This window comes from Papio anubis, chromosome 16, assembly GCF_008728515.1.
Source record: "Papio anubis isolate 15944 chromosome 16, Panubis1.0, whole genome shotgun sequence".
NCBI lineage: Eukaryota > Metazoa > Chordata > Mammalia > Primates > Cercopithecidae > Papio > Papio anubis.
Window position 1 is genome coordinate 48,188,594 of NC_044991.1, and position 22,481 is coordinate 48,211,074.

Consider the following 22,481-nt stretch of genomic DNA (forward strand, 5'->3'; position numbering starts at 1 on the left):
TAATCCAGACCTCGAGGGAGCCCTGAAGCGAGGGTAATTAGCAAGAGTCAGCAAAATAGGCAGGGAAAGAAATTTGATATACTGCCCATCACAGTTTTTCAAAATTCTACCATTCCATCTTTTTCCTCCCATTTTTAGCCACATGAGGCTGGTTCTATTTGTCATGCTGCTCAAAACACACTCAGAAGAACTGACAACTTTTTTCATTCCTCCAGTCAGTGCACTTAACAATGCTGAATATTCACAGAGGGCAAGAGAGTGTTCGGCACCATGTTTATTATTCAAGTGCACCTTCTGGGACCTTCTGGGGCATCTCATCACCAGATTCTTGACCTTCTTTTCAATCTGCCTGGCAAGTGCTCAACTTGCATAATTTCTTTTAGTCAATAATGGAAAATTGAAACTTGCGATTAACTTCCAAGCAGGAATTATATGTCTATGTAGGTATATGTATCCTGAAAAGTGATCTTAAAAGATGCTTCAGTAAGGACTGATTTTGTTTCATTGACCATCTCTTATGATACCAATTTGCTCCCCTCTACTTCTGGAAGAATGCAAATTAAATCCACTCTGTCAATAGTAATTTCTGGATAGTAAAAGGACCTGGTTACTTTGTTATATCAGCTTCTGCTCAGAAATCAACTTTAAAGAATAAAGTACCAAATTCTCAGCTTGACATTCAAACCCTTCTACAGAAGGCTCCAACTCTGCATCCTAGCCTATTCTCTCCCAGCTTCCCACTCCACCCAAATGAATGGGCATTTTTAGGGTTTGCTAACTGTAGAGTGGGCTTGCCTAACGTGATATTCTGCATATGTTGTGACTTCAACTTAGCAGAACTCTCCCATCTCTCTGAAACCTCCAAAAGCCATCTCAAGGCCTGCCTCTTCTCTCAGATTGTTCCAGTCCACTGTGATGTTACCCCCCTGAATTTACGTTACTTACTGTTGGTCACATTCACTTGGAAATTAATCACATATGTCCTCATAATTTGTCTTCTAATGTTTTATTGCATTTGATTCTGGTTTTATTTATTAACTTATTGTTTATTGCTTTTATTAAGATTGCTAGATGCTAAACTTATTGAGGTCAAGATAAAAACCATGAGATTTTATATCTCCCATGGGATTCATTTCTGTATCTGGTGAATACCGCTTGATCAATATCTTCCTATCAGGTTGGTCCTTGCTGACAAGGGATGACAATGCAGAAAGTATCCAGTGCTGAGGCTTAAAACATGGATTTTCCTCCTTTATAGAATTGTAAAGCAGTCCCGTAATGTGAGAAACATTGTTTATTCATAGTGAATTATCTAAAAAGCATATTTTCTATTTTTCTCCTTCATGTCTCTTCTCTCAACCTCTTTCTCAGACTATTTTTCTCATTTCTACTAATCGTCAAACCTCCATGTTATGCTGAAGGCCGACTGCTTACGCAGCTTCTAAGTGTCACTAGCAGAAACATGTCTCTCAGCTGATAACCCTCACTCAAGGGTTAACATTTAGAGCTTAGGAATATCTTTAGACAAGCTAATTAAGGAGTAATTTGCATTGTGTTTGTGCATGTGTGGATATGTGTGTTTAACAAAATAAAAATAAAATTGTGAATTCTTGGGAGATTCTGCCATGAAGAGGTTAAGAGGATTGTCAATTATTCTGTAATTTGAACACTGAGGTGGTAATGCAGTAAATATAGATGAACAAACAGGCATCAGAGGGTCTGTGTGAATGACTCCTGGCTCATCCTATGTCCATCTGCTCCTGCCTCTTCTCACCGCATTGCCCTGGATTTTAAAAATTCAAACTTAAAATAGGAAATTTCTCAATTTTTTCCCCAGAAGCTTGTCAATGATATAAATATTAAATTCATGGTTCAATGATATATTTTTTGAAATTTCTCAGTAAGTTATTCTAAAATTAGCTTTCTAATTGTGCACATTGCTTCTTTCTCTCAGCTCTGTGCCCTTTGACATCTTCACTGCAGTCCTCTACTTCCCCTGCTCCTCCCCAGTCTTCCACTAGCAAACAAACCCAGCAGTAATTACTAATGTCCAAGCACGTAATTCCGGCAGCATTAGGCTTTTCATTTGACGCAACTACGCAGACAGCTGTCTGGACATGCAGCATGAAGTTAAAGCATTTTTAAAAATTCCTACCCATATTTTCTCTCCTCTACCACTAAAACACAGTTGTTTATTTTTGTCTGCAGATTGCAAAGTTATAAACTTCTCTTATACATTTACATACTCTTATATAAATGTCCATCCAAATAATTTTACATCCATGCACAATAACAGATCAATATATACAGACATGGAAACACATAGTCATCTATAAAAAAAAAAAAACACTAGGAAATAATTAAATAGCTGGGAATGAAATCACCTTCTGTATATGGACAGGAAATTTTAGTATCTGTAGCATACAGATGATAGGAGGTATGACTATTTAAACACAATCCAAGGTCTCATTTGGGGTCTTTTAAGGGGATCATGATAGCGTTTCTTTAATGTGTTGTATAGATTATTACAATGACGCTGTTACTCTTTTTTGCTAACTACTCAAATGGCATAATTTTGACACTGGTCATTTTTATGCCAGTTTTATCTATATCAAACAGAGAGAAATATCACTGATGACTTTTGCTCTCTCAGATACTCCAAGCCTCAGAGTAGAAAATGGTTAAAGTAGTTATCACCACCTCAGCAAAATCCCGCAGTGCCATAAGAGAAATTGCAGTAGATCTTTAGGTCAGAGTTCAGTTCTAGTTTAACACCGTGGTTCTTTACCTGCGTTTCCCTGAAGGACACACTTCGATTCTCCTGAGGAAGACCAGTCTTAATGTTGTCAAAATCTAAAGCTATCAGCCTGTGATAACCAGTGCTGATAGGAAATACTTCCAGTGATTCAGAAACCATGGCCAAAGAGATTAAATCTATTCAGTACAGGACAAGCAAAATTTCTCAGATATGTGTTTTTGTGGATGAATACTTGTGTTCATGCCTGATTGCAAGGATGGGGGAAGAAGGAAAAGGAATAGTGATTCATTCTTAAAGTTGATTCTGCTTAGTTAAGCTAATCTCACATTTCTATCAAATGGAAACATAGAGATGTATCATCCCTATAAACAGATAGCATTGGCTTCTTTGTATATACAGTACTCACACTCACCCAAGATCTGTAGACAGATCTACTCTGTGTTAAAAAACAAAACCAAACAAAAACCTTGATACCCTGCTGAAGGATAAATGCCTATTTTTTAAAAAAATGTATTTATTTTCTACCTAAAATAAGGGTCAGAGGGCAACACAGATTTCCACAAGTAGAATATTATTTTGTTGAAGCTATGCAGGAGGTGAGGAGGGGAAACAGGAAATTGTAAAGGAGTCTCTGTGAGCAAGATTTATTTCTTTCTTGTTTTCTTTTAACCTACTATGACTCCTCTATTAAGGGTCCCCGTAAGACCGGGGTCTCAGAGAGACAATCTGGTCTCCAGCCCTCGCACATCCAGCCCTGGCCAGGCATTTCTGCCGCAGGCAGATGCGGCGCTGCGGCCGGACCGCTGTCCCCGGTGCTGAAAGGTCGAGGGCGCCCGCGCGAGCCCTCGGTATTGCTATCCAGGGTGCTGAGCGCGGGCCGCCGCAGTCCCCGAAGCCAGCCCACCCGCGCCAGCCCTCCGCAGAGCCCTCCCACCTGGCACGACCCGCCCGCCTCCCGCCAGCCTGCAGTTGACGTGGAGCAGGCGGCATAAATCAAGTCCGCGGGGCATGGAGGCTGCTGTCGCTGCAGCAGCTCAGCTTGCCCGGGGCGGGAACTCCCCCTTTCTCCTTTCGCTTCCCCAGCACCCACACCCTGCCTCCTCCTTAATTCTTCCCTGGATAATAGTACCCTAACGACAACAGTCAAAATAATAGGGTTAGAACGACGGGGGGTGGGGGGAACCCAACAGCCTAAATATCTCTGAAAACTGCATCGCAAAATGGAAGAAAGAGGGGGTCCCACTACTGTTTCAAAAGAGTAAGTTATTATTCGGTACGTACCCTCGCTCTTCCTCCCCGTCGCTCCATTTGCAGGGCTCCCGTTTCCCCTTCCCCCAGCAGCTCACCTCGAAAACACTTTATAAAGCCCCCACCAGACGTGCACACACGGAATACCGCACCCTAAGTGCACCAATACTTGTATTTACCCAAGCCCACTCGGAATGCCCAGCTGCTGTCCCTTCTGGGTATGCAGCCATCCCGAGCCAGAACCACGACCTGGGGAGGGGGCTCCTTACCTGGGCTTCTCGGGAGGGTTGTGTTCTCCGGGCCTCTGCAGGTTGCAAGTGTGGAGGAGCCGCCGAGCAGGGAGGGAAGGAAAGACAGCGCCTGACCTCCCCGAGGTTTCGTCTTCAATGCAACGTGAGCTCTGCCCTCATCAAAGATGGCCGTCCGTTTTGACGTCAGCAGCTTTTAATAGCCGCCCGGCGAGGGGCGGGAGGAAGTGGGGGCGGGGCTCCGGCGGGGGCGGAGGCGGGGCCCGGGCTGCGGCGCGCTTGACTCGGCTCCCCGGCGCTGCCCTGCAAACCTCCGTGTTTTCACCTCCTATAAACACCCAAAAGGGGCGACTCTTATGACTCCATTTTAACACTCGGTCTCGGGCAAAAGCGTTCATCCCGCAACTGCATTCCTGATGTTCTTTGGTGTGTGTGTGTGTGTGTGTGTGTGTGTGTACATATGTGCGTGTATATATATGTATGTGTGTATATATTTTATAATACATGTATAATATATGTATACTTTGTGTGTGTGTGTGTGTATATTTTCCCCCCACCCCCACCCCCACCCCTGTTCAGTGGAATCGGTGATTGAGTCATCTAAGGAGAGGGGAAGGCAGAGGGGGGTAAAAGGTAGTGATGGGAGGGGTGGGGGAAATTTCTGCGGCGATTTGTTTTCTCCAAAGAGGGTCCGGAGGGGCATCCCCGTCCACCCTCGCCAGTTCCATATATGGCCAGGCTACGTGGGTTGCTATTTTTATGAGTGATTGCTTCATGTTATCGAAGCAGCGTCGAGGGCTTGCAGCTCTCGTTGCTGTGGTCAGCCGGGGAGCGAGGCTGGCGCACGTTATTTTGAAGTACGTCAGAGCCAGGCTCTCTGAGCTGTTGCAGGAGTCGGGGGAAGGAGAAGGGAAGCGGAGTTAGCCCAGCCAGCGTGGGTTTGCGAGGACTCGAGGCTTGAAGTTGAGTTGTTTGCCGAGGGCAAAAACGGATGACGCTGCTTTGGGTGGAATTTGCAGTCGGCGCTGGGGTTTCTTGCTGGGTGTCTTAGGGGTACCCCACAGAGGCACGGACGCCCCGAGGGAACTGTCCAAACGGCCAGGAGGAGGTGGGGGCTTCAGAGCAAGGACGGCTGGGACGCTGCCGAATCTGGTGGTTCACTCAATGCGCAAACCCCGGGTACCCGTGCAGGCTGCCTCGGGGGGCCCTAGGATGCTCAAATCAGGGCGGGGAGACAAAGGCTACTTGTGCTGATCATATTAGAGATTAAAAGTGATAATTATAAAGCAACAATCCTAACTGTCCTCCCTGGCCGTGCACGGGCCTGGGGAGGGGGTGGTGCGCGGATCGCTCGGCGGTGGCAGCGTCCCGGATGATTCACAGGTGTTGGGGAGGCTGTCGCGGGGCTCTCCGCGGGGAGGGCGGGCTGGGGAGCGCGTGGGAGGTGGGGGACCTCGTCTGAGGAACTGTTTGTACTTTTCCGGGAAGGATGCGATTAGAAGTCGTGCCTCGCAATGTTAAAACTTGATGGCCTCTTTTAGGCGATGGAAAATCCTTGTCTCGCTTAGGAGAAACCATTTAGAGCTGGGTTCGGAAAAGCGGCGTACAACCTCTTCCCCTGCACCCTCCTCCTCCCCTGCCCCACCACACACACACACACACACACACACACACACACACACACACACCCCTACATCGCTGGCCTGAGAGCCAAGCTTAGGCAATAATACGGCCTTTGATTGCACTCCATTGCGGAGGGAGGGAAGCGGGGTGGGGGTAAGGGAAGAAGAGTTGTGAAGGCGCTGCGTTTAGAAAGAGACGGGCTGTTAAGAATTTAATAAATGATACCTTTAATCGCAATCAGTAGACATAATTGTTTCTTAAAGATTCCCTGACCTGAAGGCTTTTTTGACGTATTAATGTTTATGCCATAATAATTAACAGTGTTTGGATGTTTATTAAAGCCAAATTCCTAAAAAAGACATGTTGCTGAAATTTGTTTACTTATTCTTTAAACATTTAAGATTTCCATACAATAAAGAAGAAAATCTGCAGTCCTTAGAGACTTAATTGCCAACAAAAGTATCTTGATTATGGCTCTTACTTTCATTATAAAGCAAGTTGGAATAGAGGGAAAGGGGTTTGAATACAATGTACTGCAAAATCCTTTATAGTCATTTTGTCCAAAGTGTGACACTTTAAAAAAAAGCAGCATGCGGAAGTTTGAAGAGAAAAAAAAAAAAAACCTGCAGAGGGAGAAACAAAATATGTGTATAGCCCTCAGACTAGAAATCATTCAGGCAGAAAGTATTGTGAAGGAATGGAGGAGGCGGGGGATTTTCCAACTTAAACAACAACAAAAAAAGTTAAAAAGCAACTACGTCAGTGATGGAGGCTTATCCTGCAGGCAAAAGCTATGTAGCAATCACAGGGAAGGACTGGCTTGGTATTCTGAGTTTTCAACTACTGATACCCCACACTGACATCTTTAAAAATGACAGATAAGAAGAGGGAGGCAGACAATTTCAAGGTATTACAGAAAATACCCTGACCCTACAGGATTAGCTGGTGGTGGTGACAGTGTTTTCCATTGCTAGTGCTTGCTTTGAAAATGATGCTGTTTGAGAGGTTCTTCATCTTGCTCTGGGAAAGGTAAAAGAGTCTAATTTGAGAAACATAAATATTGGGTACATAAAAATCTGCTAAGGATGACCAGATAACCCTAAATATGGTTTGAATATGATAATGAGATTTTTTTTTTTTTTTTTTGCCTTAGGATTTTCTCATGGCATGATTAAAACAAAACAAAAACAAACAGGAAAACATCATCATCTTTGCCAGTAGGGATCCAGCAGATTCATGTCATTCACGGTTTGCAAAGGCCTGAATCACCCAGGGAAGGAAGGTGATGGAAAATTTGCTCCAAAATGGCTCAGCTGCTGTGGGTTATTTCTAATGCTTAGGATGAGTGATGAGAAAATTACCTGCTCTGCTAGATGGATATTTACACTATGATAATTCAAGCCTCTGGAAGCTTCTTTGGTACATTATGCCCCAAAGTATTCTGGTTTGCAGTAGCTCTAGGTCCAAGGTATTTAGCTTGTATCTCCAAGGTAGGTGCAAGATTCATCGTTGATTCAATAATTATAATTTTATAAGGAATCATAATAATACCTTTTCTAAAATCCCATGTGATCTTTCCAGAGTCAACTTGGAAGTAGTTTAAAGATAGCCCAGCTCAGAAGCCCTCTCTCCAGGGTCCTCCTTTGGAATATGCCTGGCACTCTATGACACTGTTTCAAAACACTGTGAGGGCAAAGAATACTCAGTTCTGCGCAAGAATATTCAGTTTGATAGAGCAACTGTTTTGATTCTTTGGTTTGCTTTCCACGTGGTTTGCTTGCCACTTTCTCTTCATATATTCTTCTAGCCCTTAACACAGCCCCCCACCCCATTTATGTATAGTGAAGTAGTAGTACCTTAAAATGCCTCAAGTAGTTTAGCTCTAGGTTTAAACTATCCAGGCTGTTCTTGTTCACTGAAGCCTCTAAGGTAAATATATATCTTGTGAAAGGTAAAAAGAGAACCAGGAATATTAGTTGCTGTTTCTGGTTTGCCATGTTAAGAAAAAATAGGACTGTACACTCAGAATATTAAATAACACTTTATTCTTTACTACAGAGAGTATCATGGGAAGGAAGAAGGGGAGTGTCCAGCAGCCAGAGGCTGGATGTTTCCACACTTTTGTTCCCTGATGCACCAAAATTGCAGACTTTCTTTTACAATGCATCTTAGGACCCTTCCCAATGCTGAGACATGCCTGTGGTCAAGTAGGGAGGAAGAACCTGTGACGATTAGGAACAGAGAGGCAGAGAAAATGGTAGTCCAAATTAGTACATTTCAAAAAGGCTATTTGATAGGGGTCACAGTATTCCTTGAGTAAATCTTTTAGGAATCATATTAGTTCTGTAATCTCTTTGTATCTCAATTATCTCATAGGTAAAATGGAGACAATAATTATACCAAATTCACAAGGAAATTATGAAGCACTGAGTGTCATATCTAGCACTATGAAGTATTGGCTAAATAAAATCTATCATTTTGATGAGACGTTAACTTTATTTCTCTAAGAAATGACATGTAGCTTGGCTTTGATATGGAGGATTGCCATTTTTTCATTAGCTATTAATTAGATATGTATCAATCATACTGGGTCTTGTTTTTTTCATCTGTATGAACTTATTCATTTACTCAATATCGAACACCTGCCATATGCATGGCACTGGGGTCTAGGAAAAATTGAGTAGAGAGTTGAGGATTAGAGGGGTTAAATAACCTGGCCAAGAACACAGCTAAGAAATGGGATAGCTAGGGTTTGAACCCCAGGCCCAAGCTCATAATCATGATGTTTTAGTACAGCCTCCTCCAGCTCCATCAGACTCCCTCAATATCCAATAAACAGCTTAAATAAGAATCAGGGCAGAAAATGCTCTCAAAATATACCAGCCAGAGGTCAGAACAGAATGGCAATGTGGATCAGTGGTTTTGAGGCAGATAATATGAGGTCTTCAACAAGAATTGATTCCAAGAGTAAAGACTTCTGAAGGTAAGGATTGGGTAAGCTGGGTTGAAATGAATGACTCAGGATATACCTGGGAATGGAGCAAGAATATCTCGTGCCATTTTATTGATACTAGCAGAGAAGGACATCACACTTCTGCCAGCTAACAGGCACCAGCCTAGGTAAGGCACATTCTAATACATCAGCAGATTGCATCAATAATCTCTTGGTCATGTCCAATGGACTTTTCATCTTTATTGACTTTTGGGTTCACCTGACGGCATGTACTTACCCTTCCCTTTCTTAAAGCTCTCATTATCAGGTGCCTTCACCTCTGTTTCTCCCTTTTTTGTTGGCTCCTCATTTTCCATAGCAGATGGGTTGAAGCAGCAAAATCGTTGTGCCCAGCAGGTAAAGCTGGACATTTCCTTGAGTCCTGCACAAGCCCCCTGGGAGCTCCATATGTCCATGGAACCTGTCCTGACTCTCCACTCTGAAAGATTCTGTGCTCTAAGCCAAACAGAAAAAAATTAAATAACTCTCATTTGTATAGCTCTGTGCTAAAGAAATAGAAAATGTTGTGAAGAACTGTCACACACATGATCTCATATTATTCTTGCAACAACTCTCTGAGGTATGTATAATAGTAATTATTATTTTAATTCCCTATTAATACATGATTATCTTACACCATGCAGCCAGTTGGTAATGGAGTTAGAATAGGTACTGAAAACTTCCTACTCTAAATTCTACATCAGGAAATGCAGAATTCTGATTGGTCTTTCAGGTTTCTCTACTGACCATGGTACGTCGAGAGACTCAGTGTTCTATTTCTTCCTTAACATGTTGTCTCCAAAAAATCTGATTTCATACCCTTGAGTTTAACCATCATTTTCTATATTTGACTTTTAATTTCCTATTGCCAGTCTCACGCACTCTTGTGAGCTTCAAAGTCATATTCCTAGCTTCTTAATGAACACTTATCTGGCTGAATGAAAGGCACCTCAAACTGAACATATATATGCATAAGTTGATTCCATACTCTGCAAGAATCTACTTCTCCTCTTACATTCTTAATTAACATTTTCTCATGATGTCCCATCTTCCAAACTAGCATACTCACAAGCCTCTTATTTTCACTCTCCTTTGCTGGCTTTGCTTTCATTTTCTCAACTTCAAGTGTTCAAGACTTGGAACTTTTCTCCCCTATACGTAATCATTCCCTGGGTAGTTGTATCCATTTCCAGGGCCTTGGGTAGTACCTGTGTGTTGATGTTTTTATATTACATATTTAGCCCTAATATTTCTCCTGAACTGCGTTGTGTATGTACAACTTTCTACTCAATATCTGTGATGAAACATAAGGCAAATATGGACGTTTAACTTAGCATATCCAAAGCAGATTTCAGATTTTTTAACTTCAAGAGGCTCCCTTCATCTTAGTTCTCCATATTAGTGAATGGCATTGACATTCCTAGTCCCTGAGGATGAAAATCTTATATTATTTCATGGATACTTTTTACATTCACACGTAATAAATAACACTTGTTGCTCTACTGTCAAAATACTTTTCAGATCCAACTACTTCTCAGCACCTCCGCAGATACCACCTTAGTTTAAGTCACCATCATCTCTCTTGGGATATTACAGTAGCCTCTTAATTTGTGCCCTAGCACCTGTATCTCCTCTACATAGCTGCTGCAATGATACTTATAAAAGACAAATCTGATCATATTTCCTTTCTCAAAAACTTTCAGTGGCTCCCATCACATTTAGAAGTCCTTCCTTTACCCTACAAGATCATGCTCCTGGCCACCTCTCCAGACTCGTTTCCCAACACCTCTCCATTTCAATCACATTGACCTTCTTGCTGTCCATTGAACAACCAAGTGTACTCCTACCTCAAGACTTTTGCACTAGTTATTATTTCTACCTGAAATAGCCTCTCCCAGATCATCTTATATGTCATCTCCTCAAATGCCACGTTTACAAAGGAGCCTTCTCTGACAATCTAGCTAAAGTTGCTAATCTCTATTTTTAAAAATTACTTTACCCTGCACTATTTTTCTTCATAGCCGTTTTCTCCTGTTGACATTATATATATGCTTATAGCTACATCTATATTATATTTCCCAGGGGCAATGGTTTTCAATGGCATTTGCGTTTTCTTTGGTTAAATTCTTTTTTGTTTCCAAATAATGTGCAGACACTGTTAATTCTTGATTTATAAAATAGACATCAGTTGACTTCCTAATAATAAGACTCTCTTCATCACCCTTGTCTCTTTTCCCCATCCTGTCAATAACAAAACTGTTAAGTAGTCACTCAGCCATGAATATGTCTACGTAAATATTGTTCACTGTAAGTAGTACCACATAATGAGTATGCTTCTTTTTTTGCATATTTTCCCACTTTCCCTAGAGAAGCTCTTAGATGCTTCATAGAGAAGAAAAAGGTGGTTACATACAAAGGAGGAAGAATTACAACAAAATTGGACTTCTCAAAACAAATCCAGATGGTAGGAGTCAATGGAACAGGTCTTCAAGTACTGCAAAAAAAATAAATCTCCATCTATAAGTCTATATTAAGCCAGAATATTAATAAAGAATGAAGGGCAAAATGAAAACATTTCTAGATGTGGACAGACTCAGGGCGATTACCTCCCATGAACATTTTTTGCAAATAAAAATATTTTCTAAGGAGTGTACCTTAACAATACAACTCACAAAGGAATCTATGCAAAGGAGGAAGACCAGGAACTTAGGAAATATTAGAACTAAGACAGCATTTTTTTTCCTAGAACCAAAGCTAGGAAACAAGTATGGTAATAAATCAATGTAAAATTAGTTTATTTGACAAACGGTGTAGTTTAAAAGCTAATTATAGTATTAACCAGACAATGGCATAGATATCTCCTATCAGTAATGACAAGAAAATGCCCCTATAATGACAGAAAAAGCAAACAATTTATCATATATTTTTGGTTCAAATATGAAGTCAATATTATAGGACACAATTTTGAGCATTTTTTGATGGAGTTTAAAGAAAGATTTATAATTTGTCCTTTATCTTCAACTTTTTTTTCTTTTTTGGTGTGAAAATTTAGTGCCACAGAAATATTTTTTCTTTAAAAGTTTACCACCCTACCTGGTTCTGCAATAAATACTATTTATATAATAATAAGCTGTAAATGCTCTTTTTTGATCTTTGAAGTTTGAATTAAACTGTAGACCAAGAATGAATGACTTAATATTTACCAAACAGAATCTGAATATTATGGGGCCTAACATATAAAAGTAGTGAGAGAGCTGTCAGATGTGGGAAGTAAAGGATAGGGCTTAGGAGGGGCAATGTAAAGAGATTTTATAATGCAAACAACCCAATTTACTCATTTTATATGGTAAAGGATTAAAAGAATCAGTATAAAGTTCATAGAAGGAAAAATAAAATTTACTTATGGTATAATTATATGTAAAGTTAGATGTATAATTTTAAAGTTAGTCAACAGAAACCCCAAAAGTAATAGAAGTACCAAAGTTCAGTGGTTGTAATAAAGGAGAAAGAGCCAATAAGATAATGTTCTCAGTTTTTTCATGAAGGACATTTATATATTATTTAAAATTGGTAAATCAAGAAATAAAAAGATATTATTTAAAATTAAGGTTTAAAACACCAAAGATAACTTGAAGCAGAAGTATTTAAAGATGGTTACTTCTGGGAAGGATAATGAACAAGATGCAAAAAGATTTTAGTTTATTTAAACAATCTTCATTATTGTTTTCCTGTGAATGTGTTACTCTTCTTTAAAATAATGGCATTAACAAAATTATTTCAAAAAGCTTTTATGCAAGCTCTCCTGGTTTGGGTGGGCTGCAAAGTTCTGTCTTCAATGTCCTATCCTATAATGCTTTGGCAACTCCACAACCTTTCTTATTCAGTATACCAAAACAGCATTGATTTTTAAAGTGGAGAGAAAAAGATTCCTTGAAATGTATTTTAACCCATTTGTTTTCCTAGGCAATGCTAAGGAACGATACTGAGGTTAAAACTGAAATATGAGATATGAGAGCTGACATCTGGTCAGGAGGTCTGTTGGAGCCAACATTTTAATAATAAAATTATGATTATGAAAGAGCCACTGTGGGGATGGTTGAATAAGGATTTCTGAAAATCTGTTCCTTCATAAAAGCAACAAGAACACTAGCAAAAATTGTTAAAATAATTTTTTTTAGAAATCTAGAAATTAACCAAAGGCTTACAACAATCTGAGGAACATTTATTCAAGAAAAATATCTGCATTTTGGTAAGAACAAGAAACTTTGTGGCATTTCACTTGCCCTATTGCCATTCCCCTTTCTGCAGCTTTCTAGCAACCTTGAAAACCAGGAACTTACATGCCATTGGGAGGGGAGCAGAAATGATTTGGAGCTCCCCAGAGTCCCATCCAGAGAGAATTGTCACTATTTAACTTGTCTGAAAGTTTCCTGAAGGTGTGGATCAAAAAATTACCTATTAGGTACAATGCTCATTACTTTGGTGACAAAATAATCCATACCTCAAACCCCTATGACATACAATTTACTCATGCAACAAACCTACACAGGTACCCCCTGAACCTAAAATAAAAGTTGGAAAGAAAAAAAGTAAAAATAAAAAATAAGAAGTTCCCTAAAAACTACCACTCTTGAGGCTTATCTTTATTTGATGTAACTTAGAGCTCACATAGTATAAACAGTATCTCCCCAAAGCATTTGTCAAAAACAATCAGCATCAAATGTTTCACACAGCAGCTGCCTGAGGCAGTGATAATGGCTGAGACAAACAAGAAGTTGACCAAAAATTGTAACAGGAAATGCTGGAAAATAGGATGTTCATAGGGTGTTTTGAAAAGTTCTGACATATTCCTGGGAATCTAGAAAGCCATGCACATGCAGAAAGCTGGGTGCATGCCCCAAATCTGAGAAGGCCCTATTCTCTCACCTCTCCATAACCTGAGACTGCATCATCAGGAAGCAAAGACTAAGGCAAATTTATAACCTGTCTGGTGGAGCATAGACAGATCACTCCAAAAAATACATACACAGAACTTCTCAGCAAAGACTGTGAGCCTTTTTTGTGCAAGATATTTAAGGAAATCTCTGTCCAAACATAAGCTGAACATTAAATTAGCTGACTAGAGATTTCAGGGCCACATACAATAAAGAAGACTTACCAGAGTGGTTCAGCAAAATCACTAAACAATCAAACAAAACTCCCCCAAATAGATTGGAAAAAAAAAACATGACAAATATATACCATGCAAATAATCAAAAGAGAATTGAATAAAGTAGATATCAGGCAAAATAGAATTTAAGAGAAAAATTGTTGCTAGGGACAGTAACAACAGTAGTAACAAATAGCAACAATAACAAATGCTGTGGGATGAAGGTAGAAATCTGATTTCTGGAATTGCCACATTATATTATTTAAAATGTCTAGTTCTTAACTAAGTATTAAGACATACAAACAAATGTGGCCCTTATACAGGAGAAAAACAGTCAAGAGAACCTGTCCCTGAGGATACATAGACATTGGAATTTCTGCACAAGGACTTAAAATCAGCCCTTATAAATGTGTTAAAGAACTAATGAACTAGCCCATGTCCAGTGAACTAAAGGGAAATATGGGAAAGATGTCTCACAAAATAGAGCATATCAATAAATAAATAGATATTATAAATAATCAAATAAAAATTTTGAAGTTGAAAAATATCATAACTGAAATAAAAAATTCATTAGAGAAGCACCATTACATATTGGAGGTGGCAGAATAAAGAACAAGCAATTTCAAAGATAAATCAATTGAGATGATTCAGTCTGAGGAACATGGAAAAAGAATGAACAAAAACTAATGGAGCCTCAGAGACCAGTGAGACATCATCAAGCAAACCAAGTAAGCATAAAGGAAAACCAAAAGGAGATGAGAGAAATGGGTAAATAGAACATGTGAAGATGTAATGGCCAAAACTAACACAATTTTAAGGAATAACATTAATCTAGACACCCAAGAAGCTTGACAAACTCCAGTAGGATAAACTTAAGGAGAGCAACATCTGCGTGCATTACAATCAAAACTAAAAGACATGGAGGGAGAATACTGAAGACAGAAAGAGAAAAATGGCTCATTATGTACAAGGGATCCTTAATAAGATTAAGATTCTCGTGAGAAACCACAGAGGCAGTGGGATGACTTGCTCATATTTAAAATAATGAAAGAAAAATACATTCAACCAAGAAGTCTATATTCAACAAATTATCCTTCAAAAGGAAGGAAAACAGCAATAACTAAAATAATTTGTTGCTAGCAGACCTTCCCTATAAGTACTAAAGGAAGTGCCTCAGCTGAAATGGAGGAACTAGACAGTGACTCAAATCCACATTAAAAAAAAAAAAAAAAAAAGTATCAGTAAAGGTAGGTACCAAGAAAAATATAAAAGCCAGCTTTATTGTGTTATTTTGGTTTGTATTTTTTTCTTCTCCTACCTGATTGAAATTACATAAAGCAATAATTGTAAAACTACATTGATGAATTTATAATGTATAAACGTGTAATTTGTATGAAAATAAAAGCACCAAGGAGGGAGGAGGGAATAGAGCTATGTCAGAGCAAAGTTTTGGTGTACTATCAAAATCAAGTTGGTATTAATTTGAACTAGATTTTTAAAACTTATCACATTAATTGTACTTCCCAGCTATGCACAGTGGCTCACCTTTGTAAGCTCAGCTACTCAAGAGGCTGAAGTGGGAGGATCCCTTGAGTCCTGGAATTCAAGTCCAGCCTGGGCAACATAGTGAGACATCATCTCCAAACGAACAAACAAAACAAAAACTTTACTGAAAAACCCACAAATGTTTTTGGGAAAATAAACAGTATGGTTCTAAAATTTATATAGAAATGCAAGAAACCCAGAATAGCCAAAAAATCTTGGAAAAGAAGAACAAAGTTGGAAGACTCACACTTCTGCATTTCCATACTTCTAACCATCAGGCAGTTACTTTCCCCCATATTATATGTATGAGTAGTGAGCTTCTAGACAGAACCCAGCACTCCAGGCCCATTGTATGCTATTGAAGAATTGTGTCTATCCCAAGTCTCTGGGGTCAATTCCCACTTGTGATTATGACAGCAAATATAAGAGATAAAAATTTTGTAATTTGGAAACTGGACAATGACTGTCACAGGTGACTGGAAACAGAAGAGAGACAGGAAGTTGAGGCAAAAACTTGTATGGGGTCATTAAGCTTACAATACAGGGTGGCTTTGTAGACCAGGACCATTTTGCTTGCAAATTATAGAAACCAGACCTCCATAACTTAGACATAAAAGGAAATGTATTGGCTTATGCAGTTCAACAGTCTGGGATCAGATCTATGGTTTCAAGCAAGGCTGGATTTAGGTGCTCAAACAATGTCATCAGGAACTTATCTCTCATCATCTCTGTGTTGACTTCGTTCTCAGATACACTCAGCCAATTACCATCAGCAGCAGAAAAGAACATGCCACTTTTCCAAACGTTCCAGTAAAATCCCTTTTTTTTTTTTTTATTGGTCAGACCTGGGTCATATATTCATTCCCAGAAGCCATGATAAGTCCAACCTGACACACATTGACTAGGAGTGGGGAAGGAAACTCCTTCCAAGAAAAAATCAGAATGAGGCAAAAAAGAAGGAAATGCATGCTGAGCAAGCAAAAATACCAGCCACTCATCCCAGAGAGTAGGGCCAACTGACAATGGAAGGTATTGAGTGCTTGAGTGGGAGGGCAGAAACTCAGTAAGGTGCTGGGCCTTGAAGGGTCAATTCATCTAATACAGTAAATCTGGCTACAGATGCTTTTCCAGTGGTATAATCCTGTTGCGATTCTTGCTGAAGCTATGCTTCTCAGATTCTGATTTGGTGGGTCTGGAATGAAGTTCAAAAGTCAACATTGCTAACTCCCAGGTGATGCTGATGTTGTTGGTTAGTGGACCACATTGTGGCATGCTGCTATGCTAAAGCATTAATGTAAATCATCTCTAGCTGTGGTGAGTTCTGCATCTTAATTGCCCTGCCCTTGAATTGGTGAGAGGTTAGACGATTCTGTATGCTCTGTCTGTGTGCCCTTGGCAGGCTCCATCCTCCTATCATTCGTCTGTCTCAGGGGGATTTGGGAATGAGAGGCAGCTTTTCTGCCAGAAGTATGGGCTTCCTCATTTTTCTACCCCAGGACTGCATGGGTTTAAGGCACTGGACCAAAGGAAAGCCTTGGCATGGGGTTCTGGAAGGTTAGTTAGCTGGTCCAAGATCAGCATTTTATTTCATAAAGGAGTCGGAGATTACTCAGTTTCTTGCTGCTCACTTATTGCTCTTTGGCTATAGACTAAAGAGATTTGCCAAAGCCCAGATGACTACAGTTGCGGGAGTGGGCCCTACGGAGGCCAGCTTCAACCAGCAGAGCTGCCAAGTTGACCCACAGGTTGATGAGTCACACAAAATGGTTGTTGTGAGCAGCTGAATTTGGGGGAAATTTCAATACTATATTATTATGGCAACAGATTACTAAAAGACTATCTGTGTGGATTTGGGAAATTTTTTTAACCTTTATAAGCCTCTGTTTTCTCTGTAAAATGAAGATAAACTCACATAGGGTTATTGTGAAGATTAAATAGAATAAGAAAGGGGAGAACCTTGACCCAGTATTCCAATAAATGTCAGAATTAGAACTACAGTTTTCCTGTATACAGCTAGTCTTCAAGAAGCCTCATAGAGAAAGAAACTTTCTGGTAGAATTAAAAAGAGATGGTGTAAAAAAGAAGAGAGAAGTGGGATTTGTTATTCCCTTTTGGTGTCAGGTGGTTTCACAGATCATCCAATATATTTTATAGAATTCTATCTTCCCTACCAACTTATGTGGTAAGTTTTACTATTCGCTTTTCATAGATGAGGAAACCAAGACACAAAAGCGAGCTGATTTTGTTAAAGTCAGATAGTCAATGGTAGAGGGCCTGGGATTAAAAAAGCAAAACCACTAAAAAATGAAAAATAAATACAAAAGTTAGATCTTTCACTCTAAATACCTTGCTCTTTCCACTATGAAAACCCAACTCAAACCTTAATCACATTACAGTTTTTATTAAAATATTTTTATTCAGAGCTCCCACTGCAGAGTAAGAAAATAGATATCTTAACCAAACCTTTCAAAGATTACTTTTGCTTTTTCTATTTAACTTAATTTATCTTTTCTTTCCAGAATCAGTCTTTCTCTCCATCTCTTTGAATTTCTCCCTGACTCTCCAGTTATGTCTCTCTCCCTCTCTTCTCCCTGACTCGTTCTCTCTCTCTTTCTTTCTCTGCCTAACACAGGCTGTCTTCAGATCCCTGCAGTTAAAATTCAAGTGGAAAACAAGTGACTCAGCAAGCTGGATGTTGATTTCTTTGGTTTATTTGCTCTTAAAGAAAAAAAATTGTCTTGGCAGCATATCTAGAAAGAAAGAAATGAAAATTGTAAGGCTCTTGTAGGAAAAGCGTCATAGGTATACACAGTCTATATGGTATTTTAAAATTCAACCAGACAGGAAAGGAGGCCCAAGCTCACAGCAGAGTTTAAATAAACCTCTTTACCGTTTGTGCTCACATGAATAAGCCATTTCTTCTTTCTATGTTTATTGTCTGTAGGAAATCAGACCTAGGATTGCTTTTTTTTTTTTCTTTGAGAGGGAATCTCGCTCTGTCACCCAGGTTGGAGTGCAGTGGCACAATCTCAGCTCACTGCAATCTCCGCTTCCCAGGTTTAAGTGATTCTCCTGCCTCAGCCTCCCTGGGATTACAGGCGCCCACCACCATGCCTGGCTAATTTTTATCTTTTTAGTAGAGACAGGGTTTCACTATGTTGTCCAGGCTGGTGTTGAACTCCTGACCTCATGTGATCCACCTGCCTTGGCCTCCCAAAGTGCTGGGATTACCAGTGTGAGCCACCATACCTGGCCCCTAGGATTGCTTTTGTCAAGTGTGATTCTACACCTTTATCTGATTCTTGATCTGTACACATACAGCTTTTTTACTTTGTATTCATAGAAACAAAAGACTCAGAACCATGTTGTCATTTGGTACCATATGACCTAGATTTGGATGATGTGTTGGTCAGCAAAGGCCATGTTATACTGCAGTAACAAACATCATCATGCTCATAATGGCTCATAAGAAAAGTTTATTCTTCTACTTGCTATGTGCCCAACGTAGATTACCAGAGCCATTCTTCATCATACTCACTACTGGATATCTGCTGATGGAGGTTCCAACTTGGGATTCCATGATTGTCAATGTAGAGAGAAAGGGGGAATGAGTCAAGCACAGGTACTTAAATGCTTCTTCTGGAAGAGACATTCATTACTCTTACTCATGCTTAATTGTGCAAGTCAAGTCATGTGGCCTTTTTTTACTTTAGGGAGTGGGGAAGTGAGTCCTCCCACACCCCTAGAGAAGGAGAACCAGGGTTTTATAAACAGCTCTAATAACTAGCCCAGATGGTCTCCCTGAAGTCAGGTAGGGTCCTTGCTTCTCCTGGACCAATAATAAAGTAGGATCCTAGCTGATTCACTTTTCTCTTAGGTGAACTAACTTCTTGGAAAGAAATGATGTCATATCTTATTATACAGCTTAGAAGGTTAACATGTACAAGAAATGTCTGTGCTTTGAAAAAGGTAATGCAAAATTTTATTCTTTAAAATGATATGTACCTGGAGATAATACCCTTAAAAATAAGCAACATCTTTTTTCAGTTATTTCTTGCTTCCAATGTTACCTGGAAAAAAGTCTTACATTGCTCATGCTCTTGTTAGGAGTTACTGACTTTATTTTTAACCTATAATCCATAATTATCACTGAGCTCCAGGAAGCTAAAATTTTATTCATATTGTCGATGTGAAATTTGGCTGTCCAAGGTGCGCTGAACCTTCAAATATGTAGAATATATTTTAAGAAATGGCATGCATATGTTTAAATTCCAGCCAAATAAAGGTCCTCTTGAGATTTTCTAAAACATTTATCATATTTTCTACCAAACAAGATTGACAGAACTTGACTTAGAAAGCTGGCACACAGCTTCATGGAAACAGTTTCTAAAGCAGTGCTATCCAACATAACTTTCTGTGATGACAGAAATATACTACAGCTGCCTTATCCAATAAGGTGACTACTAGCTACATGTGGCCATTTAGTGCTTAACATGTGGCTACTGACACTGAGGAACTGCATTTTAAATTTTGTTGAATTTTTATTAGTTTAAATTTGTATAGCCACACAGGCCAGTGCTACTATATTGAATAGCACTGCTGTAGAAGTTGGCTTTCAACTAATGTTTATTGTTGTTGAATTTTTGAAAACGAAAATGCATCCTTAACTTGAAATAAAGGAAGCTCACATGTGCATTCCTCGTCTGCTTGCTGAGAACCTGAGACTGCCACAGGGATGTTTTCTAATTCTGGGGTGTGAGCATCTTTCAGTTGTAGCAACCTGCAGAATCACTTATTTGGGAGTAGACTCTGGGTTAGGGCATGCTGAGTGGCATTTTTGGCCTGTGGGATGGGATAGAGGGCAAGCTAGAGATTGTCCTCAAGAAGAACTATTACGTCAGTTGGTTTGGTGGCCTGATACCCTCTCCTGGTGAGACCTATGGGCTCCAGAAGGTCACCGGAAGTGGTCAAGGAGAAGGTCCTGCCAGTTCATGCTGCAGAAGAACTGAGGTTCACAAACATACAATCATCCCATAACTTACTCCCATGCCATCATCCCCCATCACTGTGGGGATCAAGGTTGACAGTTTTACATCTCCTTCTATTATTTGTCTCCCACCTCAGTATGCACTCTCCATCATTCTGTAAAATTACATTTGCTGTTTTATCCAATTTTTCTAGAGTCTAAAACAAACATAATTTCATCCCTCCCCCAAGTATACACTCAAAAGACAAGTGCTCACCCTACAAACCAGCTCTCACAAATATAAACATTTGGGAGTGGACATTGACCATCACCATCATCATCACCAGGAGAAAACAGTTGACAACACTTCTTTTCTGATTTGTCCAGAGTCGCCAATCCTTCTTAGGTCTAATAGGTGCCTCTGTGCTAAGCCCTCAGGGTACAAAGATGAATTACAAAGGTTTCCTCTTTCGTGAGCTCCCAGCCAACAGCTGGAGATAAAAATATAAACAGTTGACTTGTGATTACACATAATAGTAGTGTGAGGTGCTTGAAAACAAAGGATAGGGAGTGACACAATAAAATATTTAGAATGAGATTAATATTCCCCCTAGTTACTTTGAATTTAGAGAAAGAAATATTTCCAAAATTGTTTATGGTAGATATGGCATTAATATTCACCAATCCTGATGCTTCTTTCTGGTCTCACAGGCTACGTTACTCAGACTCATTTTTTGTTTTTTCTTTGAGATAGGGTCTCACTTTGTCACTCAGGCTGGAGTGCAGTAGCATGATCTCGGCTCACTGCAGCATCAACCTCCTGGCTCAAGCCATCTTCCCACTTCAGCCTCCCAAGTAGCTGAGACTACAGGCGTGTGCCACTGTGTCCAGCTTATTTTTAATTTTTTTTTTTTTTTTTATGTAGAGACACGGTCCCCCTGTGTTGCCCAGGCTGATCTTGATCTCATAGGCTCAAGTGATCCTCCTGGCTCAGTCTTCCAAAGTGCTGAGATTATAGTCATGAGCTACCACACCCAGTCACTAGCCTCATTTACATTTAGGCAGGGGCCATGTGACAAGGTTCTGGGCAAGGTATCTGGTCAAATTGATGTGCCTCCCATAAAAATCTCCTGTTCTGTTCTTCATGTTCTCTTCTCTTACAGGAGCCATGGAAGCCAAATGCTGAGGATGGTGGCATCATAGGATGAATGGAGCTGGGTTCTTGAAGCACTGCTTGGAGGAAAGACAGCAAAAATGCCTCATGAATCCAACTGGACTGTTATGTGAGAAATAAACTTTCATTGTGTTAAACCACTATAATCTGGGGGCTGTTTGTTGTAACTGCTAGAATCAATTACCCTTGCTAATATAGGGTTCAAATGGTTTCAACTGGGTTCTCAGATATAATCTTTACAATCTCCACATTTTACCAAAGAAGAAATGAAGTAACTTGCCTAAATTCATACAGCTAATTTTTGGAAGTTCTAGGACTAGAACCCAGTCTCCCAATTTCCAGTCAAAGCTCAGCTCTACAAGGTCAAACTTGTCTCTATTCATCTATAAATAGTTTTCAACAACTCTTGTATGACTGCTGGTAAAACAGAAATATGTATATTGAATTTTATGGCAAATAAAAGTTGTCTTTATGGGGAAGAGAACAAGATAACACTGAGGTTTACCAAAAGTGATTTATTTTGATATTAGCATATTTAGGTTGCTTATAAAGTGCTGAATTTGAAACATAGCTGGATTTATCTATCAGGACAATTTTAGGTTTATCATTAGGCAATGCCTTGTTATATTGTGTGGTTTTGTTATTCTATGCCAGGTATATAAATTTATCCATTGCTGGGAGGTTGAAACTATTTGGATACAACATGTGGGTTCATCAATTACTGAGAAGAGTAGACTAACTTTTTCAAGACTCAATGTCATCAGATTGAGCTCTAAGT

The 22,481-nt window shown here is 39.7% G+C and overlaps 1 protein-coding gene and 1 long non-coding RNA gene across 5 annotated transcripts in view; one reads left to right on the plus strand and one right to left on the minus strand.

Annotated features, from left to right (window-relative positions):
* The window catches only part of SNAP25 (synaptosome associated protein 25), an 86,819-nt gene extending 82,265 nt beyond the window's left edge, over positions 1-4,554 (minus strand). The window contains exon 1 of one of the 4 annotated variants that reach the window (XM_003905070.4): positions 4,276-4,554. The gene's annotated coding sequence lies outside the window, so the exon portion shown is untranslated. Of the gene's footprint in view, positions 1-4,039 lie in introns of all 4 variants that reach the window. The other 3 variants (XM_003905071.5, XM_009216547.4, XM_003905072.5) reach the window with 3 other exon arrangements.
* Positions 3,453-21,849, plus strand: LOC108580658. The gene is made up of 2 exons (XR_001892025.2): positions 3,453-4,016; positions 21,693-21,849. It is a non-coding gene; the product is annotated as an uncharacterized LOC108580658 (long non-coding RNA).
* Positions 21,850-22,481: the final 632 nt, after the last annotated feature.